Source organism: Lonchura striata, chromosome 2, assembly GCF_046129695.1.
Source record: "Lonchura striata isolate bLonStr1 chromosome 2, bLonStr1.mat, whole genome shotgun sequence".
NCBI classification, from domain to species: Eukaryota; Metazoa; Chordata; class Aves; order Passeriformes; family Estrildidae; genus Lonchura; species Lonchura striata.
The window spans coordinates 104274521-104295915 of record NC_134604.1 but is presented as its reverse complement, the minus strand read 5'-3'; positions in this window follow the sequence as shown (position 1 = coordinate 104295915).

The window sequence follows — 21395 nt, the reverse complement described above, 5'->3', positions numbered from 1 at the left end:
GTTTTTTCCTGTATCTCTGAGAATTTCCAGGCTCAGGAGCCTGCCCAGCACCCAGTGCGAAAGGCACATCTTCAGGACTGTTTCTGGAAGGCAGGAAAGGGCAGAGGGGTTGTGACTTAGGGGCCAGTAGCTCCAAGCTCTGCCATCTACCTGCTGGTGTTCCATGATTTTAATACCATCGTTCACATTTGGAAGTGCCCCTGACAATCATCCACAAAGTGATCTCACCATTCTGTTTCAAATCCTTTTTTTCCACTCTCCTGCAAAACATTGCAAGATTTGGGGTGATTGATGATGTCAGTGCAGGAACTTGCAGCACAAGAGAGTGCTACAGGTGTTCTCTGCTCTGGGTGTTGTCTTGCAAAACATTTTATACACAGCAGATTATGCACAGCAGGCCCCCTGCCTTGTTTCTCAGTGGGTTATGTACAAAAGTATTCAGATCCATGGCTAGGTTCCAAGTAAACTGTGCTAATAAAACGCAAAAGAAGATGATTTCCTGAGCTCTGTGTGCGACATTCAACAACAACAACAAAAATTCAGGTCAAATATAAGCAATAAACTCTAGGTCAAATTTAGGCAGTTTCCTTTTATTTGCTTCCATTTTACTGACAATGAACAACTCTTAGTGGGTAAACCTAAAAATATACCTCCAGTAACAATTGTTTTGCCTTGGGTATTTATGCAGCATTCCAACTGCAGCATCTATATAGCATTTCTTTTTCCCCACGCTTACAAATACACACTCATACTTAATACATTAGCATTTCCACTATACATTTTTGCAGTGTATCCAGTTAAGCAAATTGCTCAATTAGCTGAATAGGTTTTTTTCTTTTCATTGTGAAAAGACAGAGTCTTACCGAAAGGAACAGCATTCTCAGTAAGAGGTCAGTTGGGTGTGATTTTTGGAATAAAGGAGAGAGGATGAGTGGGTTGTAAAAGATTTTTTTTAATTGTTCACATTTTGTTGCCTTTAAAAGCCAAAGAGAGGGCAAACCAACACATGTCCCGGTTCATGCTGCTATGTAACTGTAGTGTGTTGTAGAGAAAGCCCACCATACTTAGTGGAATTTTCCTGTTAACAGTGTGTACCTCATGGACGCAGAAAATACTGTGGGACTGTCAAATACTGAGTGTCAGGGAATGGTATATCCACTCGTTGGTAAAATAAGTCAGTTAATTTGGCAGGTAAGTATTAAGTAATCATATTGTCAGAACAAGGCAAGTGGCTAAGAAAGGAAGACAAAGACAAAAAGGAAAAAATATAAAGACAAACTGAGGAACCAAAGAGGAGAGGGGAAAGGGAGAGAATGTGTGAGTTTGATGGCCAGGTGACGAGAGAGTAAGCGAAGATGATCCCTCTGTTCTGGGTGACTCCAGGTCACCTTGTCCTAGTGTCTCACGTTGGACTCCATTGCTGCTTTTCCACTGTCTGGGAGAATCTAATCATTCCACCCAGGTTTTATCACTATGGAATGTAATGGCTGAGGAAAACTTGACCAAGTTGCCAGTTGGATATTTTCTAATCCAAGTTTTAGATTTTTTTCAAGAAATTTTTCCCATTTTCATGCTGCCTATGGATTTTTATCATTTTTTTCCTGCTCAAGTATTAGAAATATTAGTTTAATTTTATTAAGTAAATATTGCTCCATCTTGATTTGAGTTTTCCCTTATTTGGTTTCAACAGTGCAAAATTTCAAATGAGCCAAATGGATTTTTAAAATTTCATTCTATTTTTCCTGAGGTAAAAATGTCTGATATTTGCCTAAGCAAAGTGTTGCATCACATACTCTATTTATGTTTCAGCATTGCCGTGACTTTTAAAAGCTCACAGCAGGAAATTAAGAAAAGCCTGAACTCATAATTATTAAATAATAATAAAAATGTACTCTGCTAAGGTTGCATTTATTCAAAATTGTACAATTAATATATCCCCATGTTTCCATTAATATATATTCCGGTGGAGAAATTGATAGGAAATGTGGTCATGGTGTGAACTTTACAGCAGATTTGAACAGTCTCTGCTGAGCAGAGTTTAATTGAGCAAAGCAGCTTGGATAAGGAGTACTTACAAAAATGGGATTATCCATCATGCACCATGTAAATGATCAATATCCAAGTCCTCCTTCTATTGACAGAGTCAGAAGGATTCTACTTAACACAATCAGACATCACAGGCAATGGGGAATTTCAATGTCCCCTTCCCATGTGGGGCAGACCATTACTCTCTTCAGCTTCCTCCAGCCTTTACCCTCCTTGCTGTGCAGATGAGAACACCTGCAGCTTCTAAAGCCAGCCCAGGGCAACATCGTGTAGGGCCCAAATTTCACTTGTTGCTCTGCCCTGTCCTGGAGCTCGGCCATCACACAAGCAAAACCTTCTTTCACAGAACATCTGTGCAGAGCCTGAGCACCATTTGAGACACAGGTGGCAACATAACCCTCCTTGGTTTCTCATTACAATGGTGAATTTGTGGCATCCGTTGTCCTCTGTCTTCACTCATCAACCATAAGTTGTTAGTGCTTGCCTTTATGGTTCTTCAGCACGTTGTTCATCCTCCTGTGCCACACAGGGTCTCTTATTCATGATTAAAATCCTTCCTTCGGTCTGCCAGCGGTGCTACCTGACCATTTTCTCACCTCCAAAGCCAGCCCAAGAGCTGTAAAGAGCTTTTTCACTGGCTCCTGCAGAGTCACTTTTATTTGTCTCTATATTCCCCACAAAAGCTTTGCCAGAAGGGCCCACGAAGCACAGACCTAGGACAAGGACTCAGCACACCACAATCTATCAGTGATGAGTGCCATGCGACTCTTTTTTTCTGTGATCATGTGTCTGTTTCAGACAATCCTGTTCTCATACTTGGACAAACTCCTAGGCAGTTGGCCACTCTCCTCTGAAATATAAATCCTCAGTGGACTCCTGGAGATGCTACTGCAAAAGACATAGTAAACATGTAGAACTCAACTGTGTCTTCTGAATTTCTCTTTCTCTGCTGAGGATCATGGGGCAGGTAATGTCCCTGGATGAGCCAGTGCACAGATCTCAAAAAACACCAGAGCTGAAGGAATAAGTTCTCAAACTTCCACATAATAGTGGGAAGCTTTAATTTTATTTTATTATCTTAAAACACATACCAAACACTCTGAATAACTGGCAAAAAGCAAGGTTTAAAAGGAGAAAAAAGGTTTTCTTAAGCTTTTTACTTAAATTGTGTTTATTGTGCATGGAGACCAAATTCACACAGTGTTTATTTCTTGAAAGCACAGAGAAAAAAACAAATGTGTTGCTGCTGTTGGAGACAAAGGATGAGATGTGCAGGGCTTCTACAGCACCTGACAGAAAAAGTGTCTGATTCAAGTCAAATATAAGCAATAAACTTTAGGTCAGATTTTAAGCAGTTCCCTTTTATTTACTTCCATTTTATTGGCAATTAACAACTCTTAGTGGGTAAACCTGAAAATATACCTCAGTAACAATTGTTTTGCCTTGGGTATGTATGCACCATTCCAGGGTGTTTATGCAGGAAAAAGTGTCTGATTTAGGTAATGCTGATTCTTTACACACTAGTGTACATTGCAATACAGCAAAACCAGTATCTCTTCTGCCTTCTCAAAGAGGAGGCACAACACAAAATGCCCTAATCCCTACCCAAAGTAAAAGTTTATTGCTGAATATTCACCCAAAGTCATGCCGGGAGACTAAATATTCAGGAGATAATGAGCAGAGCCCTGTTGCCATAGGGAAACATTCTGTCTTTTCAAGTATCATGTGCAAATGTCCCAGAAAAAGCAATTCTAATCATAATTTTATCTCTGATATTGTGGAAATAACCACTGGTTTCTTCTTTAAAGCTATGAAAAACAGCCAGCAAAAATTTTATTTCACCAGTCTTCATTGACAGACTCTCTTGTCTGCAGCAATTCAGAACTCTGGCGACTGAAGCTCATCGTTTTTTCTTTGCCTCCCTCAGTGCTGAGGAGATATTTGTAAGTGTTGCAGTCAGCCCTGAAATAAGTACACAGCACAAGGGTGCTGCATGTTACCAGTCAAGCAGAAGAAGATAAATAAAAAGCAATAAAAACACATGATATAGATATAGGGGGGGTTGTGACTACCAAAGAGTTAATGGTTTTGTGATGGTAAGAACTGACTTAGAAGAATACCCAGTATTAGTAATGGTTTTGTTGAAAAATCTCTTCACACCAATAAAGTATTATGCTGTTCTTTATCACACTTTCCCTGCCTCTTCTTTTCTTTGCTAGTTGGTTGGGGTTTTTTATACTCTTTCTTTAAATCTCCCCTACTGGATTGAATAGCATTGAGCTGCCTTTGCCACACAAAATCACAGATCAGTAGATTTTTGTTTCATTCTAGACATAATTTGAGACAATCAAATTTGAATGGCAATTTTGTGTTCACATTATTTATTTATTAACAGTCTCTGAAATAAAGGGGAAAAGGAAAATACAAAACCCAGTATATGCAGGAAAGAGAAAAAAAGTGGGGAAAAAGCAAGAACAAAAAAGGAAAAAAAAAAAAAGAAAATTAAGTATTTTTCTCCCTGTTTTTTTTTTTCTTCTAAAAGATGAAAAGCTACTGGGCCACTTCCTTGCATGGATATGCTCAGTACAAGAGGCTGAAAGGATTCCAGCAGGACACCACTCACAGAGCTCTCACAATCTGTCCTGAGCAGCTCCAATTTAAATTACAGCTACCTCAGGGTCCGTGCATCCCTCACCAGCGTGCAGGGTGCCCAGCTGAGAGGCACTGGAGCTCTCCAGTGTGTCCTGTGTGGTTTGCATCCCAAGGACAGGATGCTGGTGCAAACCAGCCACATCAGCCCCCTGTCCCCCTTCTGCATCCTCTCAGCCAAGAGATTGGATGCCAGGATACAGGTGTAGGTAAGGACAGAGAATAGCAGAGATGCTATCTCAAAAGCACAGAGGGAGGAGAGTATGGCACAACATCTGAGTTGCTCCAAAGCCACAAGCTTTAATCCTGAGCTAGGTGAGAATTTTTCACAGGTAATAGGACTGGGATCTGCCTCAGGCCCCAGGGAAGGAAAACGACACTCACTTTTCTTCTAACTTTGGCCTAAGTATTTATTTCATTATTTGACGTTGATTTTGCTGAGTAAGTAACCAAAGTCCAGGATCAAAAGAGCAGACACATCCTCAGAAGTTGGACTGCACTGTGCCACCAGAATAAGCTGGGAAAATTGGTGCATTTCACAACTGCTTTCTATTGATAGCCCATCCCTATACTCCTGCATTAAAAAAGCTTCTTCAAATGAAGGAAAGGGAAAATGTATTCTTCTTTCTCATGGCTAGATTGTCCTCCTTTCTTCCCTTCACAAGAAATAGTTTTAATTTAAATGTATAGGCAATTTATGGGTATTTATCTTTTCGTTTGTAGAAACAGAAGTGAATTTTGCTGTAGGGTGATCCTTACTTTTAACTATATATCAGTAGTGTTCATTTATATAATGACAGCCACGCACCCTGCATGCATGACTTAACTTGCTTTTTGTATCTTGTCAGATGAGCTCAAGAGCTGCAGAAGAGGTTCCCAAATTACATTTCCCTCAGCCATATTTCAGTATATAAGTAAATGTCTAATTTCTACACATTCTGAGCACTGAGTTGCAGCCCCCTAGGACTACACCCTCCTTCAACCTGAAAATCAAGATCTAAGATTCAAAAAGAAAGCCCGTGCTGAAGGCTCCTTCAGTGAAGGTTTTATGCCTGAATCAGTAACCTGCTCAGTAGGCTTGCCAGCTTTTCCCAGTACTAACACTTCACATTAGTTATTTGAGCCGAGATGGCAGCATTTGCAGAAGAAAAACATTCTGCAGTTTACCATTCTGGAAAGATATGATTGTTGTGTTGTCAGTAATGAGAAGGATTACAGAGTAGGAGAACTGGTTACATATATGCATGGCCCATGAAACACATCCCTCCATGAATCTTTAACTATTATCAGCCTACAGTAATTGTTACTTACACTCCACCTACTTCATCCTTCCTTCCTTCCTTCCTTCCTTCCTTCCTTCCTTCCTTCCTTCCTTCCTTCCTTCCGCCCTCCCTCTGAAGAATAATTTCACAGTTTCATTCGTTGAGAAAGCTGAACTACAAAATTATTTCTGTGTCTAACAGGAACACAAGCATGCTAGTGTAAGTACAGTTACGAAAATGTGGACAAGTCTGAAACCCTCTGTTGGGGGTCAGGTTTCTTCCCTTTTATTCCTTTTTACTTATAGAATTTTTTCCTTTAAGTTGCTAGGAAACACTAACCCCTGGGTCCTTACAAAAAACAAGAGAAGTGGCCAAGCCCAGGTGAGGAGGGCATCTGGTTGCCCTTCTCTTATCTGGGAGTTTCTCTCGAGGGAAAGAGATACCACAAGAACTGGGCTGATAAAAGACAAGGCTGGGACAGCTGCTGGCTCTGGCTCTGGCTCGGCTTCGGATGAGGACAGTCAGAGCTGCTGCCTTCATTTATCACACACAGTCAAGAACAGGTATTCTTATTCCCATACCTTTGCCTGAGAGCCCCTTAATTTCAAAATTATAATAATTCAGAGGGAAGGGGTTTACATCTTCCATTCCAAGCGAGGTTCCTACCCTCCTTAGCAGACACCTGTCTTTCCAACCAAGACACCCTCATCCATATGAAAGCAAAAATTAGGATGTTTTGTACAGCTGAGATGGTCTGGAGAAATGTAAGGATGTGGTGGAATGGGAAAAGGCAGAAGAAATTAAACCCTCACCCCCTACTGCAGACCTAGAGCTATCCCCACTAGCATTGTAAAATGGAATTTATAGCTAAAATCAGGAAAATAGATGCAAGCATTAGGATCACAGGTACTCCTTCACTGACAACCTATTATAAAGCTCCAACTGTGTCCAAAGTTATAGAGCAATTTCATAGTTATATTTATCAGGATGAAAAATGTGCAAATCCACTTCTCCAGCTTTTTTTTTCTTGATATGTCATTGTTAAAAGATTCCTGCTGCACCTAGCAAGGCTTCCCCAGATGTTGATCCAGTGCTGCAGTGAATGGCAAATGTAGAGCCCACAGACAGGAAAGGGGAAGGAGAAGGCTCCTGCCAGCCCCTAAGAGGAGAATAAGGCAGAGCACTCGTCCACACAACTCCCAGTGGTAAACAGAGGCCAAAGAAATCCCAGCAAGTGAACGTGATTCTTTTTTTTTTAAATGCACAGAACAAGATATAGACACCAAGAAAATAAAAGGACATTTTCAGTAGACGTATTCTGAGAGTGAGGGAAGTGAAAAGAAGGATGTTTGGAAATGGTGAATAAGCAGCCTTCCAGGCTGACAGCCATACTGAGCCTCCAGCCAGTGCAGGACGCAGTCATTAACAGAGCTGGAGAAACTGGAGAAGCCACAAATTCTCCACCTGTGTGTTAAGAGCAAAATTCAGATGTTTCTGGGTACATTTATGGAAATGAAATCGAGGTATTAAAATTATGTCATCAAAATCACATCATGCATTACAGGCAGAAAGGAAACCTTTTGTACTGTACATGCAAAGAGCTAAGAGTGTCTTACCTGCAGCTCATACACACAGTGTTTATAGAAATCAGCCTTTGCTGAAAGCAACTAGAAACTACTCACTTAGGACCAAACAGGCTTGGCTTACTCAAAAGCCATTCTGAGAATCCAAACATGATTTTTTCTTCTAAATCACAGATTAATTATTTTAAAAGGAAATGAAAATTTAAATAGCTGAGTAAATGGATGAATCTACTTAAGAGTTTCTGCCCAAGCACACTGGAGGAAATTCCAGCAAAAGGGACAGGAATGTCCAGAAGGAAATGGGAACCATGCTTCTCCACCCTACAAAAAAAAAACCAACAACAACAAAAACCAAAAACAACAACAACAACAACAACAAAAACCAAACCAAACCAACCAACCAAAAAAAAAAAATTTAGGGAATTTGCAAGGCACATGAACAGATGAAAAGCACACACAGTTAAAAATTGAAGACAGGGCTTTGGCATAACCAAGAAAAAGCATTCCCAAACTCTTATCAGTTCCCCAGGGGCTGATGGGAGTCTGTTTAAAGGCCATATAATGGTGCTTTCAAAGATCTTACCAAAAAATATATGTATAGCTGTCAGGACCCAGCAGGGGAAAGAAAAATGAGAATAAGAGCCCTAAGGGAGTTCTGAAAAGGTTGCTGCAACCCATGAAACCACAGAAGTGGCTGAAACCAGGCCTGAAGGCACGGTCTCACCTACCAGGATATTGTGAAAAATTGGAGATTGGTTTACAAATCTATTTTATCTCTATTCTGTTTTTCCCATTTCCATATGTTTCTCTATTTCTTTATTTTACTTACTATACTTGAATATTATAATGGAATCTGGATTTTTAAATTCTTTTTCTCCTCTTTAGAGAATTCAGATCCACCTCAATGCCCTGAACATCTCAGGGTCTCACAAGTCCATACTGATAACCAGCATTAGAGCCAAGCTCTCCACAACATTTAGCACCATTAAATTTTGACACCAAATAAATACATGTAGGTACCACCTTATGTTGTATTTAACATAAAGGCAGAAAACAGGAATGTCTCTTGTGTTAGGACCTTATGTCAGAAGAACAAGAGATGATGTATAGAAGACACAACTAAAATGAGCTGAGAAAAGTTAATGTCATTCTGCAGATCTCACCAGGCTGGGACCTGGGGACACTTATGGGGAGCAGTGGGAGCTGGAGAGAATTCAGCAGTGATTGTCCCCTGTCAGCACAGGTGAAGCTGCACCTCAGATCCTGTGCTCACTTTTGGGCAGCTCCCTGCAAGAAGAATATTGCTGTGCTGGAATGGGTCCAGAGAAGGGCACGGAGCTGGTGAAGGGGCTGGAGCACAAGTCTGAGGAGCAGCTGAAGGAACTGGGAGTGTTTAGCCTGGAGAAAAGGAGGCTCAGGGGTGACCTTACTGCTGTCTCCAACCCCCTGAAAGGAGGCTGTGGTGAGGTGAGGGTCGGTGTCTTCTCCCAAGTAGCAAGAGACAAGAGGAAATTACCAAATGTTGCACCAGGGGAGGTTTAGATTGAATACTGGGAAAAACAACTTCATGGAAAGGGTTGTGAAGCACTGAAATAAGCTGCCCAAGTAAGTAAACATCCCTGGAGGTGTTTACAAGACCTGTAGGTGATGAGGACATGGGTTAGTGGTGGACCTGGCAGTGTTAGCTTAATGGTTGGACTCCATGATCTTAAGCATCTTTTCCAACCTAAATGACTCTATGATTCTGTGATGGCAAATGGGAGTCAAAAACTGGGGCAGCAGAACTGACTGGGAGGTGCTGGGGTGGAGTTAATCAATTGCACACCAAGGGCAAGGCTCGGGGCTCTGCCAAGCACAGGTGCTCAAAGTACTCCGTGGAGAAAAAGGCACATCCAGGCACAACCAACCCACTCTGAGCACTAAGGCATGAAAACATCTGGGCCCAGATTCTTTCCTGAGCCAACTCCACAAAGATAGCAGAAATTATGCAAGTTAAGATGCATGTCTCTTACAAAAATGATGCAATAATCAGTGTCTACAGTTCGATTATGAGATAATTAATTTTAATTGCATATTACATTCTCATTGAATTAAAAGATTTGAAGACTTTGACTATTTTTATATTCCCCTTGCAATACATTTTGTAGTCTGTGCTATTTAGAGACAGAAAATTGCAACTATTTTAAAAACATGACAATGACTTTCACCTCCCTGAGGGAAATCCTGAATTATTACCTCTGATGGCATCAGGGTTTCATCCTTATTCTGTTAGAGAAAATAATTTGAGACCCCTTCTTAGCTTTGCTTTCCACCTATTTTGAGAGCCTTGAGTTCCCAACACTCAGGTGGAAACGCTCACCATTTATTATGTGGAAGAGGAGAAATTATGTTTGATTTTTTTTATTCACTGGAAAATATTGGAAATAAAAACTTTCTTTTTGCCACATCTACCTGGTGCCACCCATTAAGCAGGAGTTTTTCTGAAACCATGGTCAGTTCCCTCCCAGGGGAATGGTCTGGTCACACATTGTTGCTTCTACAGCTACTCCATTCCTGACCCCAGCATGATTTTGCTGAGTGCAAGGGAGGGTGACTGAGGTTGGACACTGCCCTGTGCAGGAGAGATGGGTTTTGCTTGTTCTGATTTTCCCTTTTTTAGCTCCTGCCAGCAGTGAAGCATTGAGCAAAATGTCCCCACTCCAGCCCTAGACAATTCATTGTAATAAGTCACTGGCTGAATTGCACCCCATGGTCCCACTGTGAGCGAACAAATCACCAACTTCTCCAATTGTTCAAATATCTTCTCCAGGAGTTGCTGAATAAGTCATGCCAGTAATCGGCAGTTTGTAACTTCCCATCCAGCCATTTGCAGCACAGATTCAAGACCTGCCCTTTGAAGCTGACTGAGTTCCCAGGGATTTGCATACCTAGCCAGGAGGCTCTGCTTTTTCAAGGGACAAAGTAAGAGCTTTCTGTATTGGCCTTCAGCTGTGAAAAGGTAGCATTTTCTGTGCCACAAGCATATCCAAAGAGAAAGGAGAAGGGAGAGCAGATAGACCCTCACCTTCTATTTCCATGATGCAATGTGTACTCCATCTCCCAGGCTGAGCCCAGCATGCCTGCCTTTCCCAGCTGGATCTGAACACCCACACTCCCTGCCTTCGAGCTCTCAGGAGGCCAGTTTGTGCTTAGCCAGGCACCAGTGCTGTCTATGGAGGTGTGGTGGTGGGACACCTTCCCACAGGCAAGAGGGGACAGATCCTGTGAGTCCCAAATGTACAGAATAGGAGTCTTCATGACTGTCTGACATAAAATGAAAGATACCAAGGATGTGGAAAGGAAAGAATAAAATCTGAGTTTAGAAGCATATCCCCACTTTTATGCTTAATACATATCTTGCCTATGCAGAGTGTTTTTTTCCCAGCATCAATGTCCCCTTGTGCCCACCCTTTTGTACCAAGGAGAAGATTTATGCTATATCTTTTCTCAGATCCCAATATTTTAGACTCAAAGAATGTGATGACAAGTTTTATACATACTTCTAAGATATTCCTACCTTATACCCCTTATATCTCTTTTTTTTTCCCAGGCTTTCTTGCTCTTGCATGTTTTACTGACACTGGAAGGTGTGAAGATATTGATTACATATCTCTTTCTGACACACCACAAAATATGCCATCTCCTGTCTCTACACCTGTGACTGGCTTACATGGCAGGTTTCTTGTCTAGATAGAAAACACATCAAAATTGCATGTTGCTGCTGTTGTTTTTAATAGAAATATTATTCAACTCACACAAGTTTACTTCAGGAGATTCTTTTCATTTCACTTAATGTTGAATCTTCTTGGAATTTGACAGGTACACAAAAGTTCCCAGAGGCTGCTGTTGCTCATCTCACTGTGTTGGCTGTGTTAAAAGTCTTTTATCCTGAGATCAGTGGTCATGGGAAGCGAGCAAGCGATTAAGTTCTGCAATATACTTGCAAGTAGGGACCAGTCATTTATTGCTTAGCTGTCTCTGGAGCCACTAAACTAAGGCTTATCCTGTTTGATAACTGGTGGAACAAAGGCTACTCTGCCATGAAGGCTGTTTATATTTCACAGGGAATTTTTTTTTCTGTTATTTTTTCTTAAACCATTGGAGGGTCTTGGAAGTATGTTCCTACAATTCCACTCCTGGTCCATCTCACAGAGCCATCCTAAAACTGCAAGGCACACATGTCTACATAATCATCACTCAGAACAGCCCAGAGTAAAACCATGCTCTTAAACAATAGCAAGGGGGTTTCTGTGCAATACGAAAATATATTAAAAATACATAATGTAACTTGTCTTAATATACTTTTCTGAGTCTAAAAATATGCCAGACCAAAAGAAACATATTTACATAAAAAGCAGACAAGGTCAAATAACAAAGAAAGCCCTTAATTAGTTGTAATCAACTTTAATTTGCATACCGTATATAATTCCTAAATGATTGTTAATAATAACTTTATATAATGGACTTCCAATTTTCATGAAAATGGCACATTTTGATAAGCAGACACAAAACCCTAGTACTAATAAGGTTTAATTTGCATACATTAGACTGATTATCCAAACAAAAGGATTACAGTATTACTTCTCCATACCTTTATGTCCTTATTATGCACATTTATTAACTTCACAAAAGCTAGCTGTTAGTGACAAACAATAGCCGTGGCTGGAAGAGAAATCTACAGTATGAATAAAGTGCATTTTAATGCTAAGGAGCAAAGTTTATACTGCACAAATGTTTTGTTTAACTCTTTCTTTTGCAAAAGGCATTATTGCTTACTATGGCAGGCACTATTAGATGGATAAATCACGTTTTTATTATGAGATTTTTTTTCCCCTTTTGGTAAAGAGTAGATTTCCTCAAAAAATTATGACCTGCTCATGCTCACAACAGTTTCCCAATGCTAAGTTAAAAAACCTGGATGGTGCTTGAACATGTAGAGAAAAGTGTTTACAATCACAGGATTAAGCTGTTAACTCGTGTGATTCCAGGGCACCGTGTTAATAAATATATTGTCACAAGCTTCGTTTTTCACAGCATAAATAATAATACAGGTGGCAATAGCTATTCCTAAGGGTATTACATATACCCTGCAATTAAAGTGTGAGCAAGGGGGAGGGAAAAAAAATCATTAGTAGATCTGGTATCTGAAGCAAATGATGCTCACAAGGGGCTGAGAAGAAAGCCAATAGATGGGAAGCTTAAATCGAATGCCACCCTGGAGCTCCCTCCATGCTGTGACACGGGGCTGTGCTGATGTGCAGTGGGGATGGTGATGTGAGAAGAAGATGTCATCCTGCTGCATTTTGTGCCCCTCTGGTGCAATGTGCTGCCTTCAAACAGAAATGCTGCTTTTGGAGATTTGTTGTCAGCATGTTTTGATACTGCATGGACCAGCTGGCTCTTCAGGAAGAGTTGCTACAGCTGTTGCCAACCTTGACTTCTCTGGGATAAATTCCTTCTTGCACAGTCTTTGACCAAGGTCTCCATGTCTACATGCAACTGATTTGCTTAACACATATGAGCCCCACAAAGCAGTTTTTAACTTGAGCCAGAAGCCATCCAGATGAAAGGCTGGATATTCATCCTTGGATATGCAGTGAGCATCAGGCAAGCTTACCATGTATGGGCAACATAGCTTTTTTCAGAATAATTTCCATCCAACCATTCTGAAAAGGGCTGAGAACTGCTTTTTCACCTGTGCAGCTCAAAGCCACTGACTTCCAACTCAGTGCTTGTTGGTGCCACAGGGTCAGAGCCCAGGGTCCTTCCCCCATCAGGAGCCCAAGGATTTCACTGGGAAGATATGAAAGAATAAAGCACTTTTGGTGCAGCTGAGTGACTCTAACTGTGAATTTGTTGGTCCAGAAACAGCAGGCGGGGAAAAAACACATTTCAGGGTATATGAAATACATGAGATCATAAAGAGATCAGCTTTTTGCCATAAATATAGTTGAAATTTATGATGACATTTCAGTATTTGAGCTCCCCTATAAAGATACTCTTATTTTGAAAGGTATCCAGTATTCTTTTCTTCCAAGGAGACCCCAAGAAAGAATGGATGACCAAGGACAAGTCTCTGGAGCCATGTTCCTGGACCTTCTGGATGAACCTCAATTTATTTTCAAATATACAGAGTAAACATGCTCAGAAGATACAGCAAAGTCCATCCTGTATCCAAAGTGACAGCCACCAAATTCTACTGATATCCACATGGATTTAGTTTCCTACAAGCACTGATGAAAACAAGAGTTTTCATGGCATCCTACATCACTTGGGCATTCCTAAAGAAATCCCAGGTTATGAAGCATATTAATTTCTGCAAAGCTTTTATGTTAGTCAAAGAGCTCACAGTGCCAGAAAAATGGATTTTTTTTCAACCAGAAGATGAATACAAACCTGATTTGCTTTTTCCTACCAAATCATAGTTTTGTTTCCATTGAATCATACAAGGTTTGGTCTGGTCTCACTTCTCTAAGTGACAATCCTTACACACAACTGCATTAGATTACCTTTGGACCCAGACTGCACTTGTCAGACAGTAAATGAGAAGGTTCCTAAGTCCCTACAGTTTTATTCATTTTCTTCTTCTTCATAGCACTTCATGGTTCTCCCTGGGCACATGTTCCTTTTGTTTTCTTTTGCAAAAATGGGGGAAAGCATACAAAATGCCTTCTGTCTGGTTCTGCTCCCTGCCTGATCACCAGTTTGTCTTCCTGATACATACTGCAGGAAAAAAAATACAAAAAAACAACAAAGGTTTCTGTCTGCCATCCTGCAGGTCAAAATCCACCTGTTTTGAAGGTCTTGAAGATTCCTTTATTGATTGAATTTTTTGTTTTCCCCCCACAAAAAAAAAAAAAAATTGAAAATTGAGCCCTCTTATGGGATAAGGAATTAAAGTGAGTGTAAATAATGGCCCATTTATTCTCAGCTTCCATTCAGAGAAGGAAAACCTATGCTGCTCCTCTTCTGAGTGATGGGTCCACAGGAAACCTCTGGTACAGAAAGTTTTAAAAATCAGAAGTCATGTTCAGTTTTAGAAACCTCATGAACATCCAGAGCCCTTCAGACATTTTGATAATATTAGAAAACAAACAAAACAAAACCTGAAACAAAATAAAGCCACACCATCCCTTCTAGTTCTTGTTCAAAGAGAAGAAAGTGCTGAGATTTTCTCCAGCACTGCTATACAAAACAGATGATAGCACATCCTCTGCTGAAGGAAGCAACCAGGCATCTCAAGTAGCCCCAGACTCACTTAGAGCCCAGCCAAAGTCTTTTTCAGTTCCCTGGGTTTTTAACACAAAGGCCATCATAAAAATGTGCTTTCACTCATGAGAAAACCCTGTTTAATGGAGGAATGAAAGGTTCTGTGTTAAGGTTACAAAACAGGAACAATAATTTTGTTAAATCCAACGTCTTTTGTTTAAAATTAGTTTTCTGTGGATCCATAATATTATTTTTAAATCTCAAGAATGGAAATAATAGGTGAGTTCTGTAAGTGACAAGCTTTTTCCAAGGTTTGATAAAAAGCTAAAAAAACCAAGAAAGTACATTGATGCCAAACAATAACTTGCACCCAGTGAATTCAAGATTTTGTAATCTGTGCATATGAATGGAAATACGTCTATAGAAGTTTCTAAGGACTGCATATGAAGGGGAAACCTTAAAACTTATACTCCTTTATTTTATTTTATTTTTGAATTGAAACATTGAATCAGCAGTCCAACAAGTTGCAGGCGTTGGAATTGCTGAGCCAATTTACAGGCAAATTGATTTTTTATTTTTCCATTAAGATCAAGCCCTTTTGAATTTGGAAGGAAGAAGTCTGCTCCGTACCAGACAGGTAATGCTTTTCTACAATGTCATGCACACCCAAGGCCCCAGCTATCCATGTTCTTTGGGAGCATAACTAGTGTTAGCACAGACACTTGTAAGAATCTCCATTCTTAATTATTTTTCAGAACAGCAACTTTTCCTCATTTTTGTCTTCCCACTTAAATCTGCTTGGCAAATCTAATCTGTGCCTGATTTGGTTGTCTTGGTAGAAATTCTTCCATCCATTCACTTCTACAGTGAATGGATTGTCCTCAGTACAGTCTGGGAGATCTCTGGTCTGTGCTGCTCTCAGTGGTGTAAACCTGGGAGACAGCATGTTCATTCATATCTCAGCACTTACACAATACAATTTATATCCATCACATATCCCCTTCCTACAGAGCATGACAGAATACTCTGAATCTTGCATAAAGGAGCTGCAGAATGTTAAACAGATAAACACGGATGCTATATCAGAATAGATCCTTCAGCTATCTGAGCAGCATTCAGCCTTGGTTGATAGCAGGGATGCTCCATATAAAGGGGCCAATGCCAAAAAAAGCTATGAGAAGCACTGACAGCCAGCCATTGAAGAATTTTCTCCATGGATCCATGAGCATCAGCCTGTTCCCAGGAAAAATGCCCATTCCTTTCTGTGAAATGCAGTTTTTTCTTTACCAGAAACACTTTTTAAAAATCTCTACGAGATAGTGGTGCCCCTAAATGACAGCCAGATGCAATGGTGCCCACAGATGGAGAAAAACTATAATAATAAATACTGTTTTAAGGTTAGATTTTCTGAGTGGAATGGTCCAACCAAGCTTCACAGACAGCTTGCTCTCCCTTCCCTCTATTATTCTATTTCATGTCAGCCATGCTTCTGGATTAAAAGACTCTGCTCTTATGGATAACATCTCCTGAGCAATGAAACGCCAGACCAGCACCAACTCATGCCCTTCCCCGGATCATGCTGATTCCAGCTCTGCCCCTGCGCGGCTGCGTTTACTGAAATAGAACACGGCACCACATGAAGGTCACACCGGAGATCGTCAGAGAGGGTGCAACATTGTCCTTTGCTCATCGAACGCTCATTTGAATTTTTAATGGCTTTGCTATTCAGCTGCGCTCACAACCCCTCTGCGGCGAGTTGAGCGACCGCGTTTCAGCGGTCCGGGTGCCCGTGGGGTGGGTGCCCGTGGGTGCCCGTGGGTGCCGTGGGTGCCCGTGGGTGCTGTGGGTGCCCGTGGGTGCCCGTGGGTGCCGTGGGTGCCGTGGGTGCCGGGGCTGCAGGGCAAGCCCAGCTGCCGCATTCACACACACACATCGCGCCCCGTTTGCACAACCGGGGTGCTGCTGGCGCAACAGGCGGCCGAAGCAGCCGATACCAGGAGGTTTATTTGCCCAAGTGCAGCTAAACAACGGAAACCATTTGCAGGCAGGCCCTTCTGTTATTCATTTAAAGGAACCACTGGAGCATTTTAGATAAATACATTTGAGAAAACAATGTTCTTGCTCATGGATATTCCACGAGCAGGAGAAGAGAATACGTTTGACAAATAAATTATTTGTTATGAAGCCTTTGCTCAGTTCTAGTCAGCACATACAAAAGAAAATAACACGGAAGGTATAACATTAAATAAGCCTATGATCATCTTTTTAATTTTTTTAGACCACTGCACCTTAATGCATTAATAATTTCACTGAGTTTCTAAGGCTTACTGTGAGAAAGCTACTTGGGATTTTATCCATGGGTTGTCTAGGGTCAGAAGATCCGTATTTCACTCAATCACCCAACCTCCTGTAAGATGCAGTCATAGGGACTGTAAGATGCAGAGCTCCACACAATTCTTCTTATATTTAGAGAAAACATTTACATTAGGTGAAAAGATGCCTTCCAGAAAAGGAGTGGTCTTGACTTAAATCCACAGAGTGCTAGGAAAATCCACCTCCTTGCAGAAACATCACCACAGTCAGAAGGGACAGCCAGAGCTTGTGGAGGTTTGGGAAGACTGAGGTCCTGGGAAAAGAGCATACATGGAAATGGAGGGAGAGGGGGAAATGTGAAAGGCAGGAGCCTCCTGGGTAAACCTAAAAGAGTAGAAAAGGCCTTTGAGGGACTCTGAGGACCCAAGATGACAATGGGATGGGATGGGATGGGATGGGATGGGATGGGATGGGATGGGATGGGATGGGATGGGATGGGATGGGATGGGATGGGATGGGATGGGAAGGGAAGCTGGCAAAATAGAGAGACAGTATCGACGGTATCCCAGCCTGAACCAGCAAATTGCCAGCCCTGACAGGATTTCATGAAGCCAAACACTTGGGAACAAAAAACCAAACCAAAACAAAAAGAGAGCTGTGATATACCAATAAGGTCAGCAACCTGGAGGCGATGGCATGCCAGCAAAGGACTCACAGACCTCTGTCCCCAAAGGCAAACCTGAGGCACAAAAGAGGGGAAGGACCATGGTCTCTGGGAGGGAGAGCAGGGTGTGGAGGTGTTGTACCACCAAGCTGTGTGCCCAGATCTGTTTTTTCAAATGATTTCCAGGAGTACTGGTTTGGTGACTAGGCTCAAGGAATAGTAAATTAAATGCAGTAACTAAATCTAACAGAGTTATAGTAGGTGACAGCATTACTCAGAGATATCACTGCAGACCTGTTCTGTCTCATGGCCATGCAAAAAAGGGTCAACCCAAAAATGAGCTGGGAATGCTTCTGAAACATGGACCAGAGGAGAAGTTTTGTATTACCAGATATGGGAAAACAGCAGAAGAAAAGTAAAGATGAGACACATTCACCTAAATTAACTGGTGTCCTCTCTCTGTAGTGAAACCCATATTAACAGAAGAGTAAACTAATTGACTAAAAATAATAACAAATGAATAAAAAATATTGAGAAAACACTTTTTAAAAATTACATCAGTGGAATTTGGGCCAGATTTTGCCTACACATAGACGTGGGCTAATTCTGAAGTTTATGAATAATTATTCTGGAGTCACCACCACTGCTGATGTCAAACCTCTGTCCAGATGCCAACTATTACCAAAATTGCTCCCTGAGCTTGCACTAAAACTAAAGTGAGCGACAAAAGCTGGGGCTGCTTTCACAGGCAGAAAATAGTGGCACTGAAGCGCAGACAGTCCAGGTGACTGTGACCTGCACTGACACCTGGTGCACAGGGCTCTCCCAGCTCACCCCGTGGACAGGTGCTGCAGCCTCATGTCCAGAGGAATAGGCTGAAAACTGGCGAAAATGGTGATATGAGTCCAAAAAAAGCAATACTTGCAAAATGAGTTTTTCTCTTGGATGTGAATTCAAATGTGCTGAAGTCCAACATCTTTCTGCAAAGAGACTTTGGAGCACTGTCCTAGTGATAGCTGCTGGGTGTCGATTACTAAGTGTTTAAACTGTCAATCTGCAGTGATGGGATAGTAGTTATCTTACCTGAAACGAGAAGGTTGTTAAGCCATTGAACCCTGAGGTGTAGTGTTCAGGTGACCAGTGATTTGTCAAAGCCCCAGGGGACACAAAGAGATGCTGGCACTCCACAGCCCTCTGATCGCGGCTATAGGGGATGTACAGCTGTTCCGAGATCCCGCACGGTCTGTAGGGTATTAGCCAAATTTTTTTAAGTGTTTCACAAGATTCTAGCAGAAGAATTGAATACTTCTGATGGTTGCAATTAAGGGCAAGCACCCATCTCCACCCATCTCCACAGCTCAGAGCTGAACTGTGAGAAGTCAAGGCTGTGCCAAGAAAAGGTTTCAGAACAGTACTCTCCATAAAGCTGAAAAATATATCGTGAATATAGATTGAGATAAAACGCTGTGAGGCTCACAAGGGGAACCATGTACCAGTTCACGACATCTAAACGGCATCATACATTTCTCCACTGCCTGGAGAAAGGCATGCCACCTTCCCTAATGCCCAGCTGAGCTACTTTTGTTCACAGGACCATAGTCCTGAACGCTTGGCGCGGGGAAGAGAAGGGGCTGTGCTAGGGGAAGAATGAGACTAAATCACGTCTCTTGAAGACCAGTGGTCTCCTGTGTTTCACTCTCCTGCGCGCTCGGGTGTGGGGCGCGTCAGACTCGGACGTTCTCTGCGGCGGACCCTGGGTTACCCTGGAGCTGTGTCTCCCACAGCACAGAGCCAGGGCGAGCATGGGGCCAGGGCGCCAAGCACGTCGAGGAACGGGGAGGAAACTACAGCGAAGAGCTGAGAGGACAGGCAGAGGAAACACAGTTTCTGTACTTCGCTACAGACACCTTCTACACAAGCATTTTTCTTCCGCATAAAGTAGACAGTGATAAATCAAATTGCGATATCTGTAGTAGATAGCGATAAGTCAGGAGTTCCAGTGGCTTTTATCGTTTTCTTCTCCTTTGCAAAGAGAATAAAAAAATAAACAACAACCAGCTTGTGTAAAAGCCTGGGGATGGGCTGCGGCTGCGGCTCCACCCATGCGCAGGGCTGGCAGGGAGCGGGAACCCACCGGAGGGGTTCCCGACTCCAGCAGCTTGTATCGAGGGTTGCGGGATGCGTCGGAGACGGGATGGGCACAAATCCCTCACGGAACAAAAGCTGCCCTGTGCTCAGTCGATGGGTCACAACCTTGTGTCGCCGGTGCCCGCCGCAGTGGGGGCAAATCCTCCCCAGCCGAGACAGATGCTATTCCCTGCGAGGTGGACACAGTTTCTCACCTGGTCTTGAACCGATCCTGCACATTTCCAACCGCAACGTCTGAAGCAGAGCTTAGCCCTGTCTCCGCCCTAAGATCAAACACCTTTCCCCAAGCCTGACAGCGAACTGCCATTTTGTAGCCACATCCCCTCGCAAGGATGCTTTCGGGGGGAGCGGTCCCAGCGACGGGGCTCTGTGTAACGCGAAAGATGAACAGGGAAAAACAGTAACAAGCTCAAACCCCACTGCAAACGCCGTGCCCGGGCCCCTGGGCAGGACCGGGAGAAGGCTGTGCGCTGGCGCTGCAGCCGCCCCGGGCAGCCGTCGGGCGGTGGTCCCGCGGCAGCCGCGGTCGCCCTGCCCCGCTGCGCGGCCAGGCGGAGCAGCGCGGAGAGCTGCGCATCAGCCCCGCGCTCCGAGGCGGAGCGGGGCGGGCGTCGCCCCCGCCGGGGCCGCCCGCCCGGAGGGGACACGGCGAGGGGCGCCCCGGGCCGGGCCGGAGGGTCCCAGGGCAGCGCACCGCCCTCGCCCCGCGGTGGGAATGGGGGGTTTGCAGAGAGGGCCGGTCCCGGCAGCGTCAGCGTTCCCACTGCTCCTTCCCGGCAGGGCCCGAGCGGAGCCGGTCCCTGGGGAGAAACTCATCGCGGAGGCCCTGGGTGCGAAGAGCCGGGGTGAATATTGTTCTGGCAGCGGCAGCCGAGGGTGTTAATGTAGGCTGGCTGGAGTGAAATAAGGCAAATATTTCCGTTTGTGCCCTCCTGCCTCTCTCAGCACCGGCTGTCAGTCCCCGGGCTTGTTATCCGTACAAGGTATCAGTTTGTTTGGCTGAGCTCAGCAAGGTTTTCTTCTCCGAGCAGAACTATAATTGCTATAATTCTACTGTATCATTTGGATCATTGCAGTATTGTTGTTTTCTCTCTCTCGTTCTCTCCCTGTAATACTGCCATAACGCGCTCCAGTGTTAAATTAGCAGGTTGCAGGGGGAAGGGAAGAAAAGAAGGCGAGGGAGAGACCACAAATGACTAAAAGTTTGTTTAAAAAAATAAATAAAGCAACAAAGTGAATTGGCAGAGGAGAGCTCGCATCGCAAAGCATTTTTGCCTGCGAAGGGAGTGCTGCGGTCCCGCCCCACGCCCTGGGCTGGCCGGGGCTGCGTTTCCTCCGTCAGGGCCTGCCGGGGCGCCGGAAAGTGGGGAATGGGAGGACCCCGGCCAGACTCGAGCAAAGGGAGACGAGAGACCGGGGCGGGAAAGGAGTGAAAACAAGCTGCAGACGGCTGGAGGCCGCAGCAGGGCTCCCTGCGCTCCG